The sequence below is a fragment of the Cebus imitator genome, unplaced genomic scaffold (genome assembly GCF_001604975.1).
Source record: "Cebus imitator isolate Cc_AM_T3 unplaced genomic scaffold, Cebus_imitator-1.0 Scaffold178, whole genome shotgun sequence".
Classification (NCBI taxonomy): Eukaryota; Metazoa; Chordata; class Mammalia; order Primates; family Cebidae; genus Cebus; species Cebus imitator.
Window position 1 is genome coordinate 560175 of NW_016107493.1, and position 23793 is coordinate 583967.

General features: G+C 34.0%; 1 protein-coding gene across 2 annotated transcripts in view; it reads left to right on the plus strand.

Moving 5' to 3' along the window:
- PLCL1 (phospholipase C like 1 (inactive)) overlaps positions 1–23793 on the plus strand; it is a 351809-nt gene that overhangs the window by 266244 nt on the left and 61772 nt on the right. The window lies entirely within an intron of this gene.

A 23793-nucleotide genomic window follows, 5' to 3' on the forward strand; every position in this document is an offset into this window, starting at 1 on the left:
GAGATGAGCCTCTTTATCTTTTAGGAGTTAATACTCTGTGGTTCTAAATTAGAGTCCTCGATGTGATTGTATTCCTTTCAAACAGTATTAAGAACTCATTTTCTAATTGAGAGGTGGTTCGTAATGAAAGCAGTCTGGGGAACAAGGCACTCCAGGCTCATGGTGGTGCTGGGTTGAAAGAGAGGAGGAGCTGGTGGGGATGTGGCAGGACCTATTCCCTGGTGTGGAGGGTGGGCAGGAGGGAGGACACTAACCTTTATTTACTGTGTACTAGATGCTTTGTATACATTGTTTCATTTAGTCTTCACAGTACACCTTCTAGGCAGGTATTGTCATGCCTATTTCAAAGGCACAGAGAGATCATTAATCCAAGATTACATAGTGAATAGAAAAGCAGTAATAAAAGGAGAAAACATTAGTTTTGTTTATCCAGTGTATTTTGTGAAAATCCATCAATCTGTATATTTATAATTTAGGTACTTTACTGTATATATGTTCATTTCAACAAAAAGTTACTTATTAAAAAAAAAAGATCTGCCTGACAAAATCTGTGCTCTTTTCTATCATACTGCCACCAAAAAAGTATGATGGATGAATCTCCAAGTGCTTTAAAGGAATTACCTCCATCAGTCACAGCCAGGTGTGGTGATAAATAGTGCTACTCTTATTAACTAGACCTGATTTTGAAAGACTTGAATAGTTCAAAGGGAAGATACACTTAGAGAAGTATAGTTTCCTAAAACTGCAGGTGTCTATGTGTTAGTCTTAGTAGATAGTTTCAAAACGGTGTTCTGAAAATGCAGAGAGTGTGTTGCGGAGTTGTTCATAGTAATGAAAAAATTAGAAAACAATGGAAATATCCATCAGAGAGGAATTCAATAGATAAATACTATGTAGCTTAGAACTTACCTATTTTGAATGATGTCTATGATATAGTGTGGAGTGAAAACTGGTTTTGAAACTGCAGATATAGTATGATGATATTTTTGTAGTTGTTTTTTCTTTATGTAACATATTCCTATAAATAAATGGCTGAAAAGATACTTGCCAAAATATTAATAGTGATACTTCTGCATTTTTGTGATATTGGTTGAATTTTACTTCCAATTTTATGTCATTCTATATGGTTAGTGCTATATACACATTGCTTTCCTACAATTCTATACACAAAATTTTAATTTTTAATAAAACAGTACCTTTAATCAAAGCCTGCATCCCAAATTAAGTATATAACTTCTCTAGGTGTCTGCTATGAAGGAGGAAGAATTCATTTTAGTGTATGAGTTTTGATACATCAAAATAATATTATTTTACTTTATAGTCAAATCATAGGAAAGAATTTTCAGGAATGAAAAGTACCATTTAATAAGATCAAACAGATGTGTCCAGATAATAACATCCTGATTCCTTACATATTTTTTAATAAATGAGATATGTCAAATTTAAATCTTTGATTTTACTCGATTGCTTGGCTTTTGTAAACATTTCTTAAAAATCATTTTGAGGGATATAGTTTATAATATTAACAATTATAATAAACAATTGTAATTATATTAATAGAATTAAGAACTACTTTAATTATATTCTATATAAGCAAGTTGCTCTATCTACCTGTACCAGATATCATAGCATTCTAAAAAATAGCTGTTTTACTATCCTAATATATGTCTTTTATGGTTCAGTTTGAAACATTCTCCATTCTTTTTAGATTTTAGTATAAAGATCAAGACATACGATTGCTTTATTTTATTCTATTTAATTCCATTTTAGTGATTCCTTCAATCAGGCTGAAGACAGAATTAAAATTATGCACATTAAATATTCATGCAAAAACAGATTATAGAGTAGGATATGACTTTCATTTCTGTCTTTTTCTTAAAGATTTCTAAGGAACTAACCTAAGAGAATCCTGAGTACATCTTACTGTGGATGTCATTAATATATGCTGTTTCATTGCCTATAACCCCCAACAAGGATCATGAGCTCTGGCTGAGTTCATATCATTACTCCCTGCTGAACACTTATAAGTCCTGCCATTTGCCCCTTCTGGATAAGCAGGTCCCCTGTTCTGGCTACTATTCCGTAGGCTTGTGTGACTTTATTTATCAGAGACCAACTCAAGCTTTCGGGCCACAACAAACACTCCCCTTCAAACACATATACCTGTGAAAATGGACAGCATGACCTGACAAAATTCTCTTTCTGATTTGTGACTTGATACATATGAAAAGTCTTAGAACATATAAAAAGAAAATCAAATATTTAAATTTGACATATCTCATTTATTAAAAAATATGTGAGGAATCAGTATGTTATTATCTGGACACATCTGTTTGATTTCTGTATAGTACCAGTAAAGTTGATTTTTATATTACATGTTTTACATATTTTGAGGTAGAAAATTGTCTTTAGATTAACTATGACAGACATCATCTCTTTAGGCAAGGCATTTCATTTGGAGGGGAAGAAGCACTTTGTTTTACAGAGAAGAAGAGACCCTGAGGAGCCTGGTGTAGTTGGAAGAAAGTAGTTTTGAAAGTGAGGGAGGAGAAAGGTAAGATAGGATGGAACAGTGGGTTCTGCCAAGTGAGCCGCCTGCCTCCTCTACCCAGGATATACACACTCAGAATCTTAAGTACAATCATGGAGTTTAATTATGTGTGGATTTCTGAGGAAACTGGGAAAGGTTCTGAACTCTCTGTTTTGCAAGCAGGGGGACCTTTGAGAATAGAGGTAGCCCAGACCAACAGTAGGAAACAGAGGACATTCTTGTTTCAGGAATTCCGTCTTTGCACAAGGATAGAGGAGCTTTGCGCTGTCATGGGCTCTGGAATTGGAGACAGGCAATGCTTAACCTGATCTCTAAAGGTGTAAGGTTGGCAGGGCAGTGCAAGGTTATCTGGCTGCATATACTGTTATGGGTCTGGGGCAGCCCCTCCCTGTGTACACATGCAGGGCCCACAGGTACTGCTGACAGCTCACAAGTTTCTGATACCCTTCTGTATTTGAATCCTTTGTAAAGGACCACTAGTTGGCTTGTCTCCCTTCTTTTTCATTAAAAATGAGGAAATCAGAAATGATCATTCACTTAAAATGTGGAGAAACAAAATCTTTGATGTTCTGTCCATTCATTTTCTGCCATCTTCACAGCTGAAAAATGTACTCACTTTAAGTGACGATGGTAAAGGGCAGTGGATCCCAATTCAAAATTCAGCAGAAAATTTATGATCTAATTTTGACAGACGTATGTGAATTATCAATGAGTTTAAGCTGTTTCTGTGTTAAGTCATTACAGATGTTAAATTTAGCAAAGACATATACATTCCTGGGTGTGGAGGCTGCTGAATATTGTAGTGTTAAACGCAAACATACTGCTTGTTGAATTGGTCTCAGATGAATTTTCCTGCTGAGCTGACACAGTAGTTCTGGCTGAGTTGGAACATTTCAGTCCTGCAGTTCACCATCATGCCGTCAATTTGTCCACGGAGACAGTTTATGGGAATGCATTGACACACAAGTACATGCTGTTGGAATCTTGATCAATTTCTTTCTTTCTTTACTTTCCACTGACTTTGTATAAAACTTTTTGATTAACATATTTCAAATTTATGTTTTGAAAATAATATATTTCAAATTTATGTTTTGAAAATAATTAGGTTCAATTGATCAGAGCTTTCTACCTTCGCATCACTGGTTGTTTAAAGAAATAATGTTGAATTTTTTTTGTTATAAGATAGTGGTAGATTTCATCCCTTGAGGTAACTTGAAAAATGTCACCTTCCTTTAAAATACCATTAAGTTAAACGAACATAAGGAATGTTAATCGGATTGTCTCAGGATCAATGCACTGATACTGATGTATCAAATATTGTGGTTATTAGCTGAAAGTATTCATTAACCCTAATAAGTCAGCAACTCTGTGGAACTTTCTATTTAACTTTTCTCATAAGCTGCATTGGGAGTAAACAAATACCAATTGGAAGTAAAGACTGCAAATTGACCCAGCCAAGTGTAATGATTAGCATTGGAAATGTCCCATTGTGGAATTCTAGTTCCATCTGCTTGTTAAAAAAAAGATTACGGATAATTATAATTAGGAACTCAGTGTATGAGAGTGAATGAGATGTGAAAGTGATGATTACTGCATGCCATTGATGGTAATAAGGGTGGGGACATGTTATAAAGATGTGAGCATTTTATCTAAAACATATTCTCTGTTAATTAGTAACTTTCAATACATTTGTATCCTACAGGTAGAATTTCTGTTGTTGCTTGAACATTAGGAATGCCTGAGGTGTGAATAATATTTTCCAGTGTAATTTGTACTACGTACACGTTGTAAAGGGATGTTAACTGTTCAAATCCTCTGTAACGGCCCCAACAGTGAAGAAGGGTGGGCAGGGAGAGGAGCAGCTGTTGCCTAAGAGGGGAAGGAAGGGTGGGAAGGCAGTAAGGGGAAATGGAAAAATAGGCTTCATTGGTATATGATCTAGGACAAAGGGAAGCACTGATTTAGGAATTATCAAATAATTCCTCTAGTGTGAATGTATTATTATTATTATTACTACTAGTATTATTTTTGAGATGGAGTCTTCCTCTGTTGCCCAGTTGGGAGTGCAGTGACTCACTGCAACCTCTGCCTCCCGGGTTCAAGCAATTCTTCTACCTCAGGCTCTTGAGTAGCTGGGACTACGGACAGGTGTCACCATGCCCAGCTAATTTTTTGTAATTTTAGTAGAGATGGGATTTCACCATGTTAGCCAGGATGGTCTAGATCTCCTGACCTCGTGATCTGCCCTCCTCTGCCTCCCAAAGTGCTGGGATTATAGGCATGAGCCACTGCACTTGGCTGCGAATGTATTATTAAAGTCAATAAATATGTTGATTTCTAATTTTTCCCTCCATATATATTCCACAATACTGAGAAGAAATGTATTCAGGATGGAATACATACAGGAATACATACAGGACAGCTCCCTTTCTCTTCATCTGAGTACATTGAACAGGTACAATTCCTTGGTAAGAAATTTGAATCATCTAGAACATGGTATGATTATGGAGCCTAACTTCAGGAAATGAAGATTCAAAGGAAGCCCCAGACTGCTCCAAGCCTGCCCTTCAAATTACTTGTCTCATTTACACGTTATTTTTTTTAAAGGGCAAAGATTATCCTTTCTGATAAATTTTTTTGCATTAAAAAAACAAGAGAACATGGTATGATTATGGAGCCTAACTTCAGGAAATAAAGATTCAAAGGAAGCCCCAGACTGCTAGTTTGTGACTTAAAAAAAAGTTTTCATTTCTATCCTCTTTTAGGCATGAATAGATTTTCGTCCATATTACCAGTGCAAATAACAGTGAGCTTTATGTTTTTTTATTCTCTATTTGATGTGCTTATAATTTAAGGCTTTATTAGAAATTCTATTATATTTTCTATTATTAGAAATTTATAAATTTATTATAAATTCTATTATTTAATATTTAATAATTTTCCTTTTGTTGAGGTCAAATTTAACTACAAAATCTAAGAAGCTATTGATTCCCACCAGCCGCACCATTTTTATAGTCTTAGTATGTTTGAAAATTTAAGTGAAATTTGTTTCCTAGGCCAAAAGGAGACTGCTATTTTAGTTTTGCAGAACTTTGTCAAAATTGTATTAAGTATTAACTGTGATTCATTTATGACTGTACTTCTTCTATAGGATTATAACTAATTCAAAGCAAAGACTGAATGAAAAGTCCTTATGTTTTGCAGACAAGAGAGCACCCATTTATCCTCAGCAAATGAATTCTTAGAGCAAATAATTTCAGTGGACCATTTGGTATAGGGAGGATTACGGAGACAGAAATGTTAATGGCTGGGCAGATTTCTTTCTGGCCCAGGGACCAAAACCAGCTTCTCTGTAACAGGAAGAAGAAATTGTAACATTGTTTTTTCTCCAGTCTACCTACCTGGAGGATTTTTAGCATGTTCAGTAGCATACTTGACATGGCACTGATTTGCCCATGGAGTTGTGTTGAGAGCTAACTGGGCAAAAGCTGCATAGTGGGAGCAAGAAAACACAGTCCTAGAAACTTTAAAGCTTTGTGTAGACATGAAAAATATGACAGAAAGTCATCTGGAGTTGCAATGATAATTGGAATGACTCATTGTATAAGTGAGACACAAAAACCAGCAAATAAAGGATATGTAAAATGTGGTGTCTAACGAGCCTTGAAGCCATATTTTCTTTACAATTAGCATTGGTCTGACCATTAGTGATTTGTCCAGGTAAGTAAAATGCTTGGATCAGAAAGAGCCTGCACAGATAATTAAAGCTCTAGAAAATAGGATTCATGAAGAAAATGCAAGGGATTAGGATTTTTGAAATGCAGAATAAGACTGAGGGGCAGCCAAGATGTATGTAGTCTTCAAGAACATAGCAAATGCACACACCTACATTCTGTAGACTGCATTGTAGGGAATAATGGACATAACGCAATATCCTCTAAGATTAGGATAAAGAGAAGAGCTCTACTTTATTTGAAGAAAGGGGAATTTTTATCAAGTCAGAATAATATTAATCTAAGTTTTTCATCTTCTTCAGTGGTAATCCTTTCTGGACTGATTTAGTTGCCACCTTGCCAGAAAACTTTAGGAAACTTCTTTAAAAAATTTCTTTACTCCAATGCATACTCAATCCAGGATGAGTAAGACTTCAGCTTTCCAGACCAAATGAATAAGAAAGCCAGAAAGCTTTTCAAGTCTTAATAACCTAATTCTTCTTACAGAATTCTCTCCATCAATTGCTTGATAAATGTCAATTCAATGAAATGACATTCACATTTAGAATCGTGGTAAACTTTTGTTTTCCATATCCTTCAGGATCATTTTTTAAACTTTCCCAAATCTTTGACTTATCGATGACTCATTGTTCTGTCACCCTATTAATGTGTGTTTCCTTTGTCATTCATAAAATGATTGTATTGTTTGGCCTTATGCAAAATGTTGATTAAGCACCTGTGAATGTTTGCTTCATTGGCATTGAGAAAGAAGAGAAAATGATTTGTTTCGCCAAGAGTGAATTATTGCATCCGTTTGTGGCTGTTAAATAATTTAATAGAATGTAAAGAGCCTGTTTTCCCTTGATTAAACAATAGGAAAATATCAGTCTCTGTCTCATCTTGGATACACAATCGGATGTAAAACATCTTTTTAATTTGTCTTTTGCCAGTTTAGGTGTTGATAAGATACTGAGGGATTTTATATTATGCCATTTTTACATTTATGTTGAATATCCCTTTAAATTTGAGATAAGGAAAAAAGTGTTATAAACAATTTTATTTTTAAATAGCTTGTTCACTTTTATTATATAATAGTAATCATGTCAAATTTCTAATTGTATCAAGTATCAGAGGGCTAAGAATTATTATTACTAAAAATTTCAAAGAATGTGATTTATTTACTGGAAATCCTGAGATTATTGATACCAACATTTCTCTTGCCTTTGTTAGTTTTTCTCGTAACTAAACTCAAAATGTTGTACATTCTCAAAGGTCACTGCTAGGTACTCTTCTTTTTATTCTGCCTTCTTTCCTTATCTTATTTAGCCCCATGATTTCAAAAACCACTAATAACCTGACAGTTCCTAAATCCCAAATTTTTATCTTGAACTCAGAGGTCTATCTTGGGATCTAGTTCCTTATTTACATTTGCATTCTCAATACTCAAGAGCCACTCACAAACCTGTTTCTTCTCTAGACTTCTCTGTTTCTACAAGTGGCTTCTCCAGCCTCTCAGTTGTCCAAACCAGAGATCTGGGGATGCTTCCCTTTCCCCATTGACCCCACTTCAGTTCATCAGTAACTCCTCAAATAAATCCACTTCTCTCTTGTCCTCACTCTAGTTGAGTATACTCTGATCTCTCTTGCAGTCACTAAGTTGTTACTCTGTTAATTTGTATCCCCAAATCCATTCTCTAGCAGCTGGACATATACATTAAAAAAAAAATGTAAGAACTTTCATCTTTGTCTTAAAACCTTTGTAGAATAAACTCCAGATTTATAAAAAATGGCTTTGACAGCCCCCGATGCAGCTTCGTTTCATTTCCCTGTTCCTCTCCTATGGGCTTGCTGTAGTGGCCTGTGTTAGTGGAGTCTCCTCGGGATCTTCCCATGTTGTTTCTTCTTCATGAAATATTTTACCCACACTGTTTGCCATGGTGGGTCAATTAAATTAAAAATTTGTTTCAAAATAATGTTTCATCTTTTAGATCTCATTTAAATTATCAGTAAAAAGAACATTAATTTATTTCTTTTTATTCAACATGCAGTGAGGGAAAATATCAATAACTGTAAAACCTGTATTCCTTCCCATAGTGAAGGGTAAGAAAATACAGTAGTAAAATGCAGAGGTAGTATAAACTTAGAGGAAAAACTCCACCAGGAATAGGAATACCTGGGTTTGCCATCCGACTCTGCCACTGATTTATGTTTTTGGCAGGTTGTTCAGTCTCCTGTGTCTTGCATTTTCTCATCTCAAATCTTCAGAGAGCTTGATAGAAAACAAACGTGGAAACCTTTTGAAAGGATTAAAACTGCTTAGAAATGTGAGATGCTCTTACCCTTTTTATTTTGATTTTCATTTTTGAACATAAAGTGGTTTGACTTGGAGGTTCTTAGTGTAGTAATGAACACAGTCACTCTCATAGTTAAGACTAGCTGTCACTTTCTCTCAATTCACACAAGTTATTATTAAGAAACCACCTAAGGATGATAATATGAAATTAAGTGTAGTGAATTCATTATGGATTTGCTTTCTCATTTTTTACAAGGTTTCCTGATAGCAAAGCTAATAAACATTAAATATGTGGAGGTGTCAAGTCTTTTTTTTCTAAGAGATTAATTAGAGCTCAGTCCCTAAGCTATTTGTAAATTACTATACTTTTTCATTGTAAAGTGTTTAGTGGAAATGCTGTTTTAATAAAATGATTATAGATTATAAATGGTTTCATTAAGTACTTTATTTCCCTGTCACTATACCAGTTCTATATAAACAAATGACTTTAATGTTCTCTTTACTGATAATTTAAATGAGATCTAAAAGATGAAACATTATTTTGAAACAAATTTAATTTAATTGACCCAGCATGGCTTGGAAACTTTGCTGCCCATGATCCTTTTATGATTAAATACTAAAGAAGAATATGTAATGTGAATATTTTTCTTGTATTTCTACATCATGGGAGTCATACTCCCTGGGGAGAAATAGCTTATTCTTTTCAGAGAATATTAGTAGATGTACTAGAAATTTATCCTCTCAGGAGTTATACTGGTCAGTTTCCTCAACAAATGGGAATTCAAAGTCCCTTAGTAAAGCTAATGAATTTGTTTAACAACCACACCCTACACACAATTCAAATGTGTGTTAAATATCTTTGTGTTTAGACCAATTGACAGCCTAGAGATCAGTATGTGCTAACTTATAGTCCTGCAAACAACTGTGATGTTTATTCCATTTAAAAAATTGCTTAATCAAGTATAACTATATCAAATTTCGTAAGATTTTGTAAACTTATCTCAGTGCTAAGAAAGCAAGTCACCTGGCAGGCTTTGTTTTTTTTTTATTTTTTATTTATTTATTTTTTATTTTAAGTGAACCAACATACAAGGCTATGCACCAGAGCTGGGCACGGTGGCTCATGCCTGTAGTCCCAACACTTTGGGAGGCTGAGGCAGGAGGATCACTTGAGCCTAGGAGTTTGAGAATAGCTTGGACAACATGGCAATACCTTGTCTTTACAGAGTTAGAGAGATAGCTTAGAGTGGTTGTGCATGCCTATACTTTCAGCTACTTGGGAGGCTGAGGCGAGAGGATTGCTTGAACCCAGGATTTCAAGGCTGCAGTGAGCCATGATCCCACCACTGCACCCCAGCCTGAGTGACGGAGCAAGACCTGGACTCAAAATAAAAAATATGTACCAGAACTGAGTATTAATATTTCACCTGAATTTGGCTCAGATTTACATGGGCTGAGAACATTTTTTGTTTTAGTTGCCGTTTTTTATTACTTGTAATTATATTCTCATGCTGCAGATATTCTCAGGAGGCAATAAGCCTGGTGGTAATTGAGCAAATTTAGTTTTTTTAAATATGTTGACAACCATATTTTTCCTGAGAGTACAAAAATGATTCAGAAAATATCTGCCATTTTAAGTAACATTCTGGGTGGAATATTGCATTCATTAGTTGAATGTCCTGAGATTTCCCATGTTAAATGTGGAATTAAGTATGATTAGCAGAAGAGTGTTTCAAGTGGCAGAGATGGGCAGAAATTATTTTGTGGAGTGAGATTACCTGAGTTCAGTAAGGACCCTTCATTAAGGAAGAAATAAAGGAATGTGGGTTAGAAGACAATGAAAGACTTTTTGGTGAACTACCATATATTTTCTGAAGATTTGGGAGTGTGTTAGGAGGACAGAATGCAAAGGCAAATTTGTAGCTACATGTCTAGACATGAAAATAGAGGGATAGGCCAAATTCACCTGATGGAAATCTTTTAAGGCTACATATTTTCTATTTGATGATTGTGGTTGAAAAATTTTCAATTATTAATAGTATGTATGCTCTGAAAGATAAAAGACCTTTTAACCTATATGGAATTCTTGCTGAGCCCAATATTTTGGGATATACTTAAATCCTTATTTAATATAGCAGATTTGAATCTCATTATAAGTGGAGTGCATTTAATTGAAATCAAATTGATTTAAACATCTAGTAAGGAAATCTCAAGTTTAAACTTCTTTTCCTTCTCTGGGAACATTCATATGCTTACATTTACTCTCAAACCTTCGAGACAGAAAAAGTTTGATTTAAGAGAAGATATACTATACATTGGCATTGAAATTGACTGTTTAAATATTTGAGACTAATTTTACAGATACATTATAAAACTGAATTGTGCTTTGGACATTCTTTTCACCATAGGATAGCTAACCAATATTAGTTCTAAGATGTAAGATACTAAAATAATTTCCAAATATGATATTTAAGGGCTATTTTTCCATATTGTATTAGAGGTACATTTACCATTCCCAAGAATAATAAATATTTAAAAAATTGTATTTAAAATAATATCAGTGTAATTATTTTAATAAAAATAATATCAAAAGGGCTTATTGAAACTCCTTGAACTCCTGGTCTCTTTGAAATTTTAACCATTTTAGTTATGACTCAAAAAGTTTAAAAAAGATGGATGTCATTAATTTCTACAAAGTATCTTTCTGATAATGAGGTAATTATAGGACTAATGCTTTTTTATTGTCTTTAATATGGAAATGTCATTAATATGTTTTCTCATAATATATGCTAATATATGTTACTTTTAAATAATTGAGCAATACAGAGAAAGAAAATTCCATAATTTTGCTCCCTTTCCCTAGAGATAACCACTATCATTAATTGGAATATATTCTTCCAGACTTGTCATAGGTAAATGGTGAGCTCTCACATTATACTATAAGTACTCTTCTGTTATCTGCTTTTTAAGTACACCCCACCCCCACACAAACCCCATGCATTTTAAGATTTATAGGTCTGCATCACCCATTATAAGGTCTGTATAGCATCCTGTTACATGAAATGTACCATAATTTATTTTGCCAGTCCTTACTGGGAATGGATGTTTAGTTCATTAGTTTATTCTTTTTAAAATATCAGCAGCATGGCAGTGAACCACCTCTTACTTATATCTTTGCTCATTTACTCAAGTATTTCCTTCAGATTTCTTTAAATTCCTAAAAATTAAATTGCTGGATCAAAGTAGATGCATTTTTAATGTTTTAAAACATGTTTTTACATTACCTTCCAGAAAAGTTGTACAAGTTTATATTCAACATACCATTGTATAAAATTTTCATTTCCCTACAATCTCACTTTTTTTAAACTTTAATAACCTGATAGGCAAAATAGTCATTTTATTTGTGTATACCTTTGTGTATATATACATAATGTATAATTATTTGTTTGAACATCTTTTTTATATATTTTCTAAACAATTGTATAATTTTGTGAATTTGTCTTTTCCAAAATAGTTTGTGAATAATTTTTATAAATTAAGGAACACATGACAAATGTTTTCTAGTTTGAATTAAAAAAAAATAATTCAATACAGTTTGAAGTTTCTATATGGTCACATCTATCAGTCTTTTCCTCTATGCTTTCTGGCCTTGATATATTTGTTTAGAAAAGACCTTCCCCACCCAAAACTATACAAATACACTCTTATAGTTTTTCCTGTTATTTCTGTGTCTTATTCAATATTTAATCTATTTAAAATTACTTTTTGTTTGACATGAAGCAGAAATCTAGTTTTTTTGTTCAAGTGAATAGTGAATTTGTTAACAGTAATAATTGAATAATGTATTGTTTCCTTTGTTATTTAAAATGCCTCTTACAACTGCATCAACTGAAACTATCCCATTGGGCTTTTCATTATAATTTTATTGTATTTGTCTGCTGACTACAGAAGAGTTTGAATTTTGTCAATAGTATATTTTTGGTAATTTTAAATGTTTTTATTTATTTAATTTTTCCCTTTCAACTTTAAGGGAAATAAAATTCTATATATAAGTTTTGCACACAATTTATTAAGTTTATTCTTGACTTGTTTATAATCTTAATTACTAATCTGAATGGGATTCTCATCCCCATTCACCTCTACCATTATGTTTAGAAACAGGTTGGCATATAAGGTAGCTATTAAGTTTTCTATATTTATATTGTATTTTGCCACTATCACTTTTACTAGTTCTAAGAATTTTTTTCATTTAATCTTTTGGGATTTTCTAGGTAAATAGTTATATTTTCTGCAAGTAATAATGATCTGTCACTTTCTTTACAATATTGTACACTTAATTTCTTATCTTCACCTTATTACTTTGGCTTAACCATCCAAAATTATATCAAATATATAAAGTATATAAATAGTAGGCCTTTTTTTTCTTTTTGATTTTTATGAGAATGCTTCTAAATCTTCACCAGTTGGTAAAATGTTTCCTTTAGGATTCTGAAATGGTTTTGATTATGTTAAGGAAGCTTTCTTCTCATCTCAGTTTACTGAGAGCTTTGTTGTGAATCGATACTGTAGTTTGTCAGATGTCTTTGGGATAGTTTTAGTTATGATCAATTGTTTTTCTCTTTTAATCTATTTACTTGTTACATTACATTGATGGACTGCCTCAGATTGACTCATTCCTACATTCCTGGAATAAACTTGACTTTTTGAAGAATATATTTCTTTAATACATTGCCATATTTTACTTATTTTAATGAAAAGATAGATATATAATGCACTTTTCTGGAATTTTATCAGATTGTGGTCTATGTTTTACAGAGTGCTTTAGTGTGTTTTATTTCCTTTTTTCCTTGACATAGCCTTAAGAATTAGACTAGGAGTTATATATTTTTTTTGACAAATAAAAATTATAGATGTAGAAATTTGCTTTGCAAAAAGTCATGCAAGTAAGTAGTAATGGTGGTAAAATTTATTAATCTCTAATCCAATACTTTAGTTTGGAGAGAAGGAATTTAATTAGTTCAGTAATTTCTATCAGTACAATAGTTATGGACTTTGAGTTTTATTATGTCAAATAAACACTATGTAAGCATAGTTTTTATTTTTTTACATTTTTCTAAGTTAAGAGAATAAATTTGTTTTCATTTTGACCATGGAGCCTTCACTGGGTATGAATGGGGGTGAGGGAGAGTTCACCTTAAAGGGGTCCCTGAGCTGAGAATATTCATTCTCTGAGATCTGCCATCTGTTCCTTGAACATGAGCAGATGCCGATGTTCAGTTAATCAGATGTAATGCAATAAGGATTAAAGTGTTAGATAGTTCTAACCTATTCCGGAAATATGGGTAAAACTTAAAACCTTTAATCAGATTCATCTTGACATTCAAGCCAAGTTGGCTATTTGAGCCAAAGCTTCTATATCTCTACGATAACTAATCCCAAAGGGCATATTCTATTATTGTCACAAGAGAGAAAATATTAAGGATGTGTTTGCACATAGCATTGGGTCAAGATAATTGACATTCTATTTTATATGTGGTTCTGGGATCAGTATTGTGGAGCACTCAGAGATGGCTTTACGGGGTTTGTTGCAAAAGAAATATTCAATTAGCCAGTTCAAAATAATTTAAATGTCAGTTTTACAATACAGACTTAATACAAATGCAAGGAGGAGTCCATTTGTTAATATATATGCCAATTTATTAAGTGGTAGACTAGACTTCTACAAATCTAGAGAAAGGTCAGTTCAGACTATTAATGTATTATTTCTTAAGTTTGAATAAAATTAGGTTTTTTTAAAAACTAAAATTTAATCTCCTTGTCCCAAGTTACATACATTTATAAAATGTTTTCAAAAAGTAAATTTACTGTTTTTAAATCTTCTACAGATTTTTTGTATGAAAAACCTACATGTGTATATTACTGTACAGTACAATAGAATTGATTTCATTTTTAAGAAATACCTCTAGTAGTTATATATTTTAAATGCCCTTTAGTGAAATTTTTAAGTGATGCATGTAATGTGGAGTTTTGTCCTTACCAAATGTTGCACAGAAAACCATAAATTCCTGGAAGTTGACTATTTTTCAGACTATGTCATTAATGAACACTTTATGCTCTGAAGAAATGCTGATTATGTCTCTTATTTCCACTTAAGCTCTATAACTGTAAATGACTTTCTTATTTTTATAAATCACATCTGTTCTGAAACTCAGCTCCAGTAACACTCTATGATAATAAATGGCAAAAATCACATAATATTGAAGCACATTGGGAATTTCCTTTTCAGTTTTCAATATGCTGAATTCAAATTTAGATGACTAAAGAATATATTTGGACTCCAAAGTGACTAAAATCAATGTCAATAATATATTGGTGTGTCATAGTTGGGGGTAAATATTACCATTAAAAACTGAAAAGGCACAACGAGGGAAAAACGATTCTGTAACTCACTACATAGGACACAAAGGGTGGGAATTTTGTCAGGAATGTTCATGACATGAACTCTATTTAATAATGTTTTATTCCTGTTGATATTTTAATTTTTCAGATAAAGTATTTTGAGTAAATGTGCAACATTAATTAGAATAAAATAGAAAAGTATGCATTGATTTGAAAGCCTACCTAACTACATATCATTTTCTGATGAATGCCCTAATTAAGCATCAAGATATATGTTGATACCTGTGAAATAATTGGAGCATTACATTTAATCTCTATAACAATACCTTGAAAGAGATATATTAGCAATGCAGGTATTGAAAGTATACATTTAGATGGTCTTCATCATTGACTTTCCTTTTAAAGGGCCATTATACCCTGTTTTCCATAAAGAGAATATCCAATTAATCTTCACACCAGAAACAAGAAAGTCAGTGCTGGCATAAGCTCCACCAGGATTCCTGGGCCCTGCTGTGCAGGAGTCTCCTGAGGAAGGACAGAATCGTATCTCAGTCTCCAAGCCCACTTGGTTCTTGGCACCTCTGCTAAGAGTTGCACAGACTACCTATTAATTTTAAATGCATTGTTTTTTTGAGTGTGAGGCAGACATCTGTCTTAGAGGGACAGGACTGATAGCCGCAAGTCGTTCCTCAGAGGCCACTGAATAAATCGTCAGATGACCTTTATTGCTGTCACCCTCATTTTGTTCAAATTGACGCAGCTAAAGCACAGTACTAACAAAACTATGCATTGCATGCAGCAGTGGGATTAGTGAAAAGGACCATGTTGCTGACTAGAAAAATGGAAGTTCACGTGCCTCATAACTGTATATGAAGCAGTGGACTGTGAAGGATACAAGAGGAGATTGGCAAGATTAAAGTAAGAAACAAGACCTTTTCATGAAAGCAGTTGACACCACAAAGGAGTGTAGTACTTCTGTTTAATATGCCTCATCAGCCTTTTATGCTCCTTTGTGGGCTTGGCTCATGAACATCTTTAATGTTATTTAAAGCTGTTTCTTTGTTGTTTATTTAGAAGCATTCTTCATATATTTTTCTCTAATTATTAAATTTGATGAACTTTGTCCTTATTTACTGATTTAATTAGCTATAAAAATTCATACATTAAAATTTATTCCAGACAACATTACTGTTGGGATTAATGATTTTTTAAAGAATAAATCACTTGTACAATGCATAGCCCAGAGTAGGGGCTCAGTCAATCGTTGTGTAAATGAAAGTTGTATTTGAAATAATACATGGGATGTGTATAATAAGAATCATTCTTGCAGAAAAATCCTAACTGGATGGAAACTATGCCAAAGAAGAGCTTGAGATAATCACTTTTATTTAGGGTGTCACTTCTTAATGAGTTCTAATGAGCAAATGATTGCAGTGAGGTACAGCACAGTGGAAGATTCTTCTGTTTAACAAAACAAATCAATGGTACTAACTACCCACTCTGAAATGAACTCTTTTTTTTCTCTGCACTCTATCACCAGCTTTGCCTATAGAACATCAATTATTTTTGCTTTCAAGTGAAGAGAGTCATTTCAGAGAAGATGTGCAAAATTGAGAGGGTCGCTGTCTGCCTATCTTTTAATTAGTATCCCATCCCCACCACAGCATATATATCAGAGTGGGTTTCCTAAAGAAATGGCTTTAGTGTGTTTTAATAAATGAGTCACCTTTTATAAACGAAATTTAATGTTAAATTCAGACATAGAACTTCACTTGGCTAGAGATATTTGCATGCATACACTTCACTTTGCCTTTAATCCTGTTGACTTAGAAGATGGTGTAGAGAGCAAATGCTTTCTTTATTGATCATAAAATAACTGTTCAGATTTTTACCAATGAGGGACCTACTAGGGAAGGCCAATGGTTTACAAAGCTTGGGTTATGCTTCAGCTACTTCTCAATAGTGGCTATTAGGACTGCTACTCCCATTGCATCACACAGTGACATTGAGTAAGTCACATGGTGTTAACCATAAATAAGTGCATCACCTGTTTGTGACTTTGCATTAAGTAACTGGAGTTGACCATGGGAATATAACTTGGGAAATTTTAATGTGAAATTAATGGTACAATTATACAGTTGCAAACTTTCCTTCTCTGAAACTTGAAGGCAACAGATATAGTGATGATCCCATCTCCCCCACTTCCTTGAATTTTGTATGAAGAGTTAGGCCTTGTGTATGGGTATGGGTTTTCTGTAGACTACTTAACTTCCAAACATGGATGTGATTTTGGGCATAGGCCTGTTGGAAAGGCAAAGTGTATGCATCAGAACTGAATTCCATTCTGTGATCACAATCCAGGTGAGTGGGGCCAGCATTTTTGAGGATAGCCCTCTCCTGGATATATCACTCTCTGCCTCTGCCTGTTGCTCCAGTCTTATTTGGGGCCATTCTGTCTCTCACTTAGTATATGGTAGCCATCATGGCTTTTTTTTCCCACTGCAAGACTTTTGTTCTTTCCCTGAAACCCTTTACTCTCAGCTCTTCTCATGGCTGCAGTTTAGGTCGCAGTTCTTTTTCTATCCTCAGCATCTTAAAAGGAATATAAGACATTCTCTTGTCAAAGTTATCAGTAACTGCTTAACTGCTAAATTCAATAAGCTGTCTTCAGATCTTATTTTCCAGCACGCTTTTCTTTTAGTCTTGGCTTCTGTGAAAGCTCATATCCTGGTTTTCTTGCCCCTCAGCTCTTTTTTCTTTTAGGTCTTCTCTCCTGCCCTGCCTCTGGTGTTCTCTGGGTTTAGCCCATCTCCAAATATTTTTGTTTAATAGGTGACTCTACTATGCTCAATGTTCTGGTTATCCCTTTACAGCTATAATTTCCAACACTGAAACTGCAGCCCAGACTTCTCCCTGGAGGCTTGATTCATATATCCAACTTTCCACTGGACACCTTCACCTAGATGGCCCATAGTCATCTAAAATCCACCATGGCCCAAAGTAAACTTAGTTTCTGCTTCAACTTCACATCCCCTGATATTTCATATCTCATTTAGTAAAATTTTCATTGACTTCTCACTCAAACCAAAAACCTAGAAGCCTTCCTCTACCAAGTCAAGAAGTTCTTGTTTCACCTCATGTTTCTTGATATTTCCCACTCTTCTTCATCCTTTTTATTAGGAATCTACTGCAGGCCGTCACCATCTCATTATTGTAGTGCTGAATGAAAGAGTCACCTACTGTACCATCTTTAATTTTGTCCATATCAAATCCCTTTAGCACATATGAAGAGTGATAAATCTAAGATAAAAATGAAGCCTTATCAGTTTCCTGTAAACTCTGTAATGTGCTAGCCTCTATCACAGAGTAGGTACCTATTCTTGTTTGTCAAATGAATAAATGAAGAGTAAGACCAGAGGCCTCTCAGTATCCAAGGTTGGAGCTTATCTGGATTCTAGACTGTATGTTGTCTACAATCCTTTGTGAATTTCATGAATCAGCCAAATTTTTGTTTCTCAGGTTTCTTGGAACTTCACAAAACCAGAATAAATAGCATCTTTTTATAGTTTATAGGTGGTATATAAGGAGAGATAGGTTCCCTATGGTGAAAATCAAACCCATGTGCCTATATTCTTATCTTTTAGTATAATCTATTAAATTTTTATTACTAATTTCTTAAGAACACTTGTGAAATATGAATCTTTCCTTCCCTTATACCATGTAGCTAGAGTTTAGTGTTATGCAACAAAGATTCCTTCTCATCACAGTTTGACAACTGGTGTTTTGATTTTTAGTCTTTAGAGTTGTGTAAATGTGTTCTAACAAAGAAACATTTTAGAACTGTTTGCTTAAAATCAACTTGCCAAAACACCAAAAAATATATGTGATGATATAATTAGATGTTTAAACATATTCATCAGGTCAAAGACAGGGAAGCTTGGGCTTGATATTTCCTTTACTCACTTTTAAATTTTCGTATAATGCTTCAGTATGCATTTTTCCCCTGTGTGTTAAGATATACATAACATAAAAGTTACAATTTAATGATTTTTAAGTGTATAAGTATACTTAAGTACATAACCATTTTAAAATGTATAAGCATTAAGTACATTCACATTTTTTGTGCTATTTCAGTATACTTTTTCCTAAAATTACATTGAAATAATTGAATATTTTAATGATTGAGACCCAAAACTTGCATTGAATAAGTAGAGTTGTTTTGGGGCTTATCAATGAGCTTTTAAGAAAAATAATTTTGTTTGTTTTATTTTGGTTAAGGAACTTGCAGTATAGCTAGTCTTACTGGGCTTAGGGAAAGCAAATGTCAATGGAAATTTATGGAAACATGTTTGTTAATTTGGTTTATATGAACTTTGTTTCCAGTTTTAGTTTAATAAAATATATTAAGGAAGCTGAAAATCTTTTACTGTTGTGAAGAGTCTCATTTAATCATGATTGATATCCTATCATTCCTAACAGTAGCAGGTAGGCAACAATATTGTAGAAAATAATTAAAACATTAAAAAGAAATATGGCCATTTTCCCTTTTACTTTGAAATGATTTCTAAGTTTAGAAATCAGACCTTATAGCATAAGATTAGATAGAAATTATCTTTATGATAGAAATATATTAGAAACAGTGCTCGTAGATAAATCAGTCTTGCGTTGTTTTAACAAAAGGGTAAAATATTTGTCTGTTGCTTTACTAGTTCATGAGACTCTTCTTGATTCTGATGATTGAATCCTTTGTAAGGTATTGATTAATTTCAAAAGACAGTAATCCAAAGTGTGAAGTATTATTTAGAAATGTTCAGAGACCATATAAACCCAATTTGTTTTTTTTTTTTAATTTTACTTATTTAAATGTGATTCCCTTCTTGAGAAATGATAATTTGGAGACTGATGCATAGAATGTTAGGAAGTAGAAAAGATTGAGTTCAATGTCTGACTAATTCTTGGCCTCTACTACAATATAAGGTCAAGCTTTAATTTAGGGGACAGAGGCATGACAAAGCACTATATATCCTAATAAATTTAAAGCTTTTGTTGTAAGCTGCTCTAGGAGAAACTTTGGTTGTGGGGCAGGAGTCAGATGGAGGGGATATTAGTACTTCAGCCTCTTGCTTTAATTACTGTGTGAGGAGAGTTAGCTTTGAAATAAACTGAAAGACCTTGTAGTTTATAAAAATCTCCTGGAAAGACGTTATGGTCATTGGAATCATTTAACTCTAATGGGCTAGACATTGGCTGAAACACACCTGAACTGATAATAAACTTGGTTTCTTTTGGAAAGTGCCAAAAGTACCCATCTTCCCAATACATATATAAAATAAAGTTTACTGTTTAACCATTTTTAAGCATGTAGTTGAATTGTGTTAGGTGTATAGTGAATTGAATTGACTCTCATTCAATCATCGTCATAATAATTATTATTTTTTGTATTTACCAAGAAGGAAAACTGATACCCAACCTTCAACTTTTTCTCGTTTGTTTACCTTAATAGTCCTTCTTTCCCACCACCAATTTGCCAAGATCTTCTTGAGGGAATACAGATATAGGGGTGTAGGACTCTGGTGGTGAAGAAGATTAGAAGGAGATTTGGAGTTGTCCATCCTTCCTGTCCACTGAAACACCATTTCCATCTCCCCTCCTCCCAACCTGGAGAAATATCAGAGTCCTGGACCTTTTCCAGTGTATTTTGAATGTACATAATCTTGGCTGTAGTCATCACCAGACAAGCTAATTATTCGTTCACACACGCTCTGGCCAAGTTTTAGCTCATTTGGAGACTTGTAATGACTTTGGATTCTGTCCTTTGTGAGATGAGAACCTAAGAATCATATCTTTTGACTGGTTCCAAGTTTTAGGTGGGATTTTGATATAAGTTTTATAATCATGTAGGAATTGTAGGTCAAAGCAAGAAATAAGCATTATGAGGCAGGTGGATTCTTTTGCAGGCTAGATATAAAACATATATTTCTTGAAGGCTCGTCATTCTAGGAGGGAATGTCTTGACTTAAGGAGATATTGCAGAGGAGAGCCTTATAAGAGAAAGCTATTCTGACAAGAGTGGTTTTGTTCTTACAAATAAACAGTGGCTCAAGTAGCAGAGCAATAGACTGTAGATAAGGCTAATGTAATATCATACTTGGGGTATAGGAACCATATACATCCATTTAGAGTAGCATTAATTTCCCATTTAATATTTGTCAGAAACTATTAGAGATTTTATCACTCTGCTGACAGCAATTCTATTTGGAACATAGCTGCTTATATACAAATCATTTTTAATGTGAAAGCTCTCATTAGCTTAAAAGGCAAGTCAAATGGTTAGCTTTAAAAGCTGAGTCACAGTCTCATTTACCATCACAATTCACAGTTTTCATCTTTATTTTACCTGGTAGATTAATCTCGTCTCAGCAATGTCATTAGGTGCCTGCCTTGATGGTGTGGAAAAATACACACAAACATCTGATATTTCTGAGCATGTGGGTTGTGACAAATTTAAATGTGTTCTAATAGAGCATCTGTGTATAAATAGCTGAAGATTTATAGATTTTTTTTAACTTAAGGATGAGGAAATTGACCACTATGGGATAATTAAAAATAGCAACTCTGTAAAAGCAGGAGCTAAATTGTTAAATGCCAGGGCACCAACAGGCAATATTCTGTAATCTAAATTGGGTAATTTATATCTTTGCCACTTGAAGATCTGATATATATTGGAGTTAATGAATCATCCCAGCAACATCTCATAACTAAAGCAAATTTTGTTTCTTTTTCATAGGCAGGGTTTTAGTCAATTGAATAATAAATTATCTTGTCTTTTCTTTTCTGAATCATAGGATAGGCAGGCTTATTATAGGTAGGACCAATGAATTGAAGCCCCAGAGAAGATATTCTACCCTGTATTAAAAGATTTCCAATGAAGGATACGGCTCAGACTACTTTGGTTATACTTTTCAGTATTTGAAATAGTAATCTCATGTGGTTGTTTTAAAAATATTTTCAATTTATCACTGAAGATTTGTCTGAAATGTTGAGAAGTCAGGAATTAATTAACTTCTGTATAACACCCAATATCCTGTTCAGTACCTACTCATAGTCCTACAGTTACTGGGTGTATAAGGCAATGTTCCTCTTCCTGTGAAAAGCATAACCTTCCAAGCACTTACAGTTTATAAAAATTGTCACACACATTTTCTCTTTTGAGTATCACAATGACACCTTGTTATATAAAAATATTACTAATTCCTATCAGAAATTAAGATTGAGAGAGGTTAAATGACTCCCTCGAGGTCATATATTTAGGGAGTGGAATAATTACAACTCAAGAACATGGTGGCATGTGCCTGTAATCCCAGCTACTCAGGAGGCTGAGACAGGAGAATCACTTGAACTTTTGAGGTGGAGATTGCAGTGCACTGAGATCATGCCACTGCACTCCAGCCTGGGTGACAAAGCAAGATTCTGACTCAAAAAAAAAAGTTATTTTTGCTCCAAGGACAAACAAGGTACTTTGCACTCTGCGTTTTGCTAACTCTTTGGTATGCTTATAAAACTGGGCATGGTAAACGTGCATTACTGTGCTTTTGGAAAATTTGTTCCTGGTACAGTCATGTGAATTGGGATGTGGTTGGGAAGCATCATTAATTGAGTCTGTGGTCAGAACAGAGACTTGTATAAAGAAATATCCAATTTAAGTGACATCAGTCAGATATTCAGTATAAATGAATTGAGAATGATAGACACAGTGGACAGTCCAAGAGTGAAGTGAAATCTATCATTTTGTGAGTATTCGGAGGACTGGAACTGTACTTTAGGAAGGATGATGGGTGAGAGGGCCTACATGAATCAAGAAGGAAACAGCCTCAAAAAAATAATAAACCTGCTTAAGATACCCTCATCTGAACGGATGAAGTTTGATGCCCTGTTGGTCACAGAAGGGTGAAATGGGCTGAGGAAACTGGGATTCTATAACACTACGATCCAAAAATACTTCCAGAAATGGCATTTGCAAGGTGCAAGTGTTCCCTGTAAAATCTCTGACAAAGGGCTTTGAAATTTAACTTATATTGGAAGAACCTTAAAAAGTTAGTAGAGCCATTCATAATTCTGTTTGGTTTAAGTGCTGCCTGCTAATAACATTACACTGAAATGCAGGTGTGAATTCCTATAATGTTAATTCGAATAGTTTACCTCAGTCTGAAGGTGGGCTCAAATGAGAACGACTGGCTATTGTTAGCTCTCAATTGGACTTTCAAGACACTTCAAAATAGTTTGAGAAAAAGAAAGTGATTTCTAGTTAAACTGTTAAGTACTTTGTGATACAAAGTATGTTCAGGTAAAACCTTTTATTTAAATCAACTTTAAGAGAGACCTCTTTAAAAGGTTGTAAAGTATAAATGAGGAAACCTTTAAAAAGAAATACAGCTTTATTTCTTTTACATATCTGTTGGGAGTTGAGCTAGATAGTTGAGGCACCAGCATGAGGTTCCTAAGAAATCTACTTTAATGAACAAATTAGAGTGATTTGTACTTGATACTTGATGTTGCTGGGTGCGGTGGCTCAAGCCTGTAATCCCAGCACTTTCGGAGGCCGAGGCGGGTGGATCACGAAGTCAAGAGATCAAGACCATCCTGGTCAACATGGTGAAATCCCGTCTCTACTAAAAATACAAAACATTAGCTGGGCATGGTGGTGCGTGCCTGTAATCCCAGCTACTCAGGAGGTTGAGGCAGGAGAATTGCCTGATCCCAGGAGGCGGAGGTTGCGGTGAACTGAGATCGCGCCATTGCACTCCAGCCTGGGTAACAAGAGTGAAATTCCATCTCAA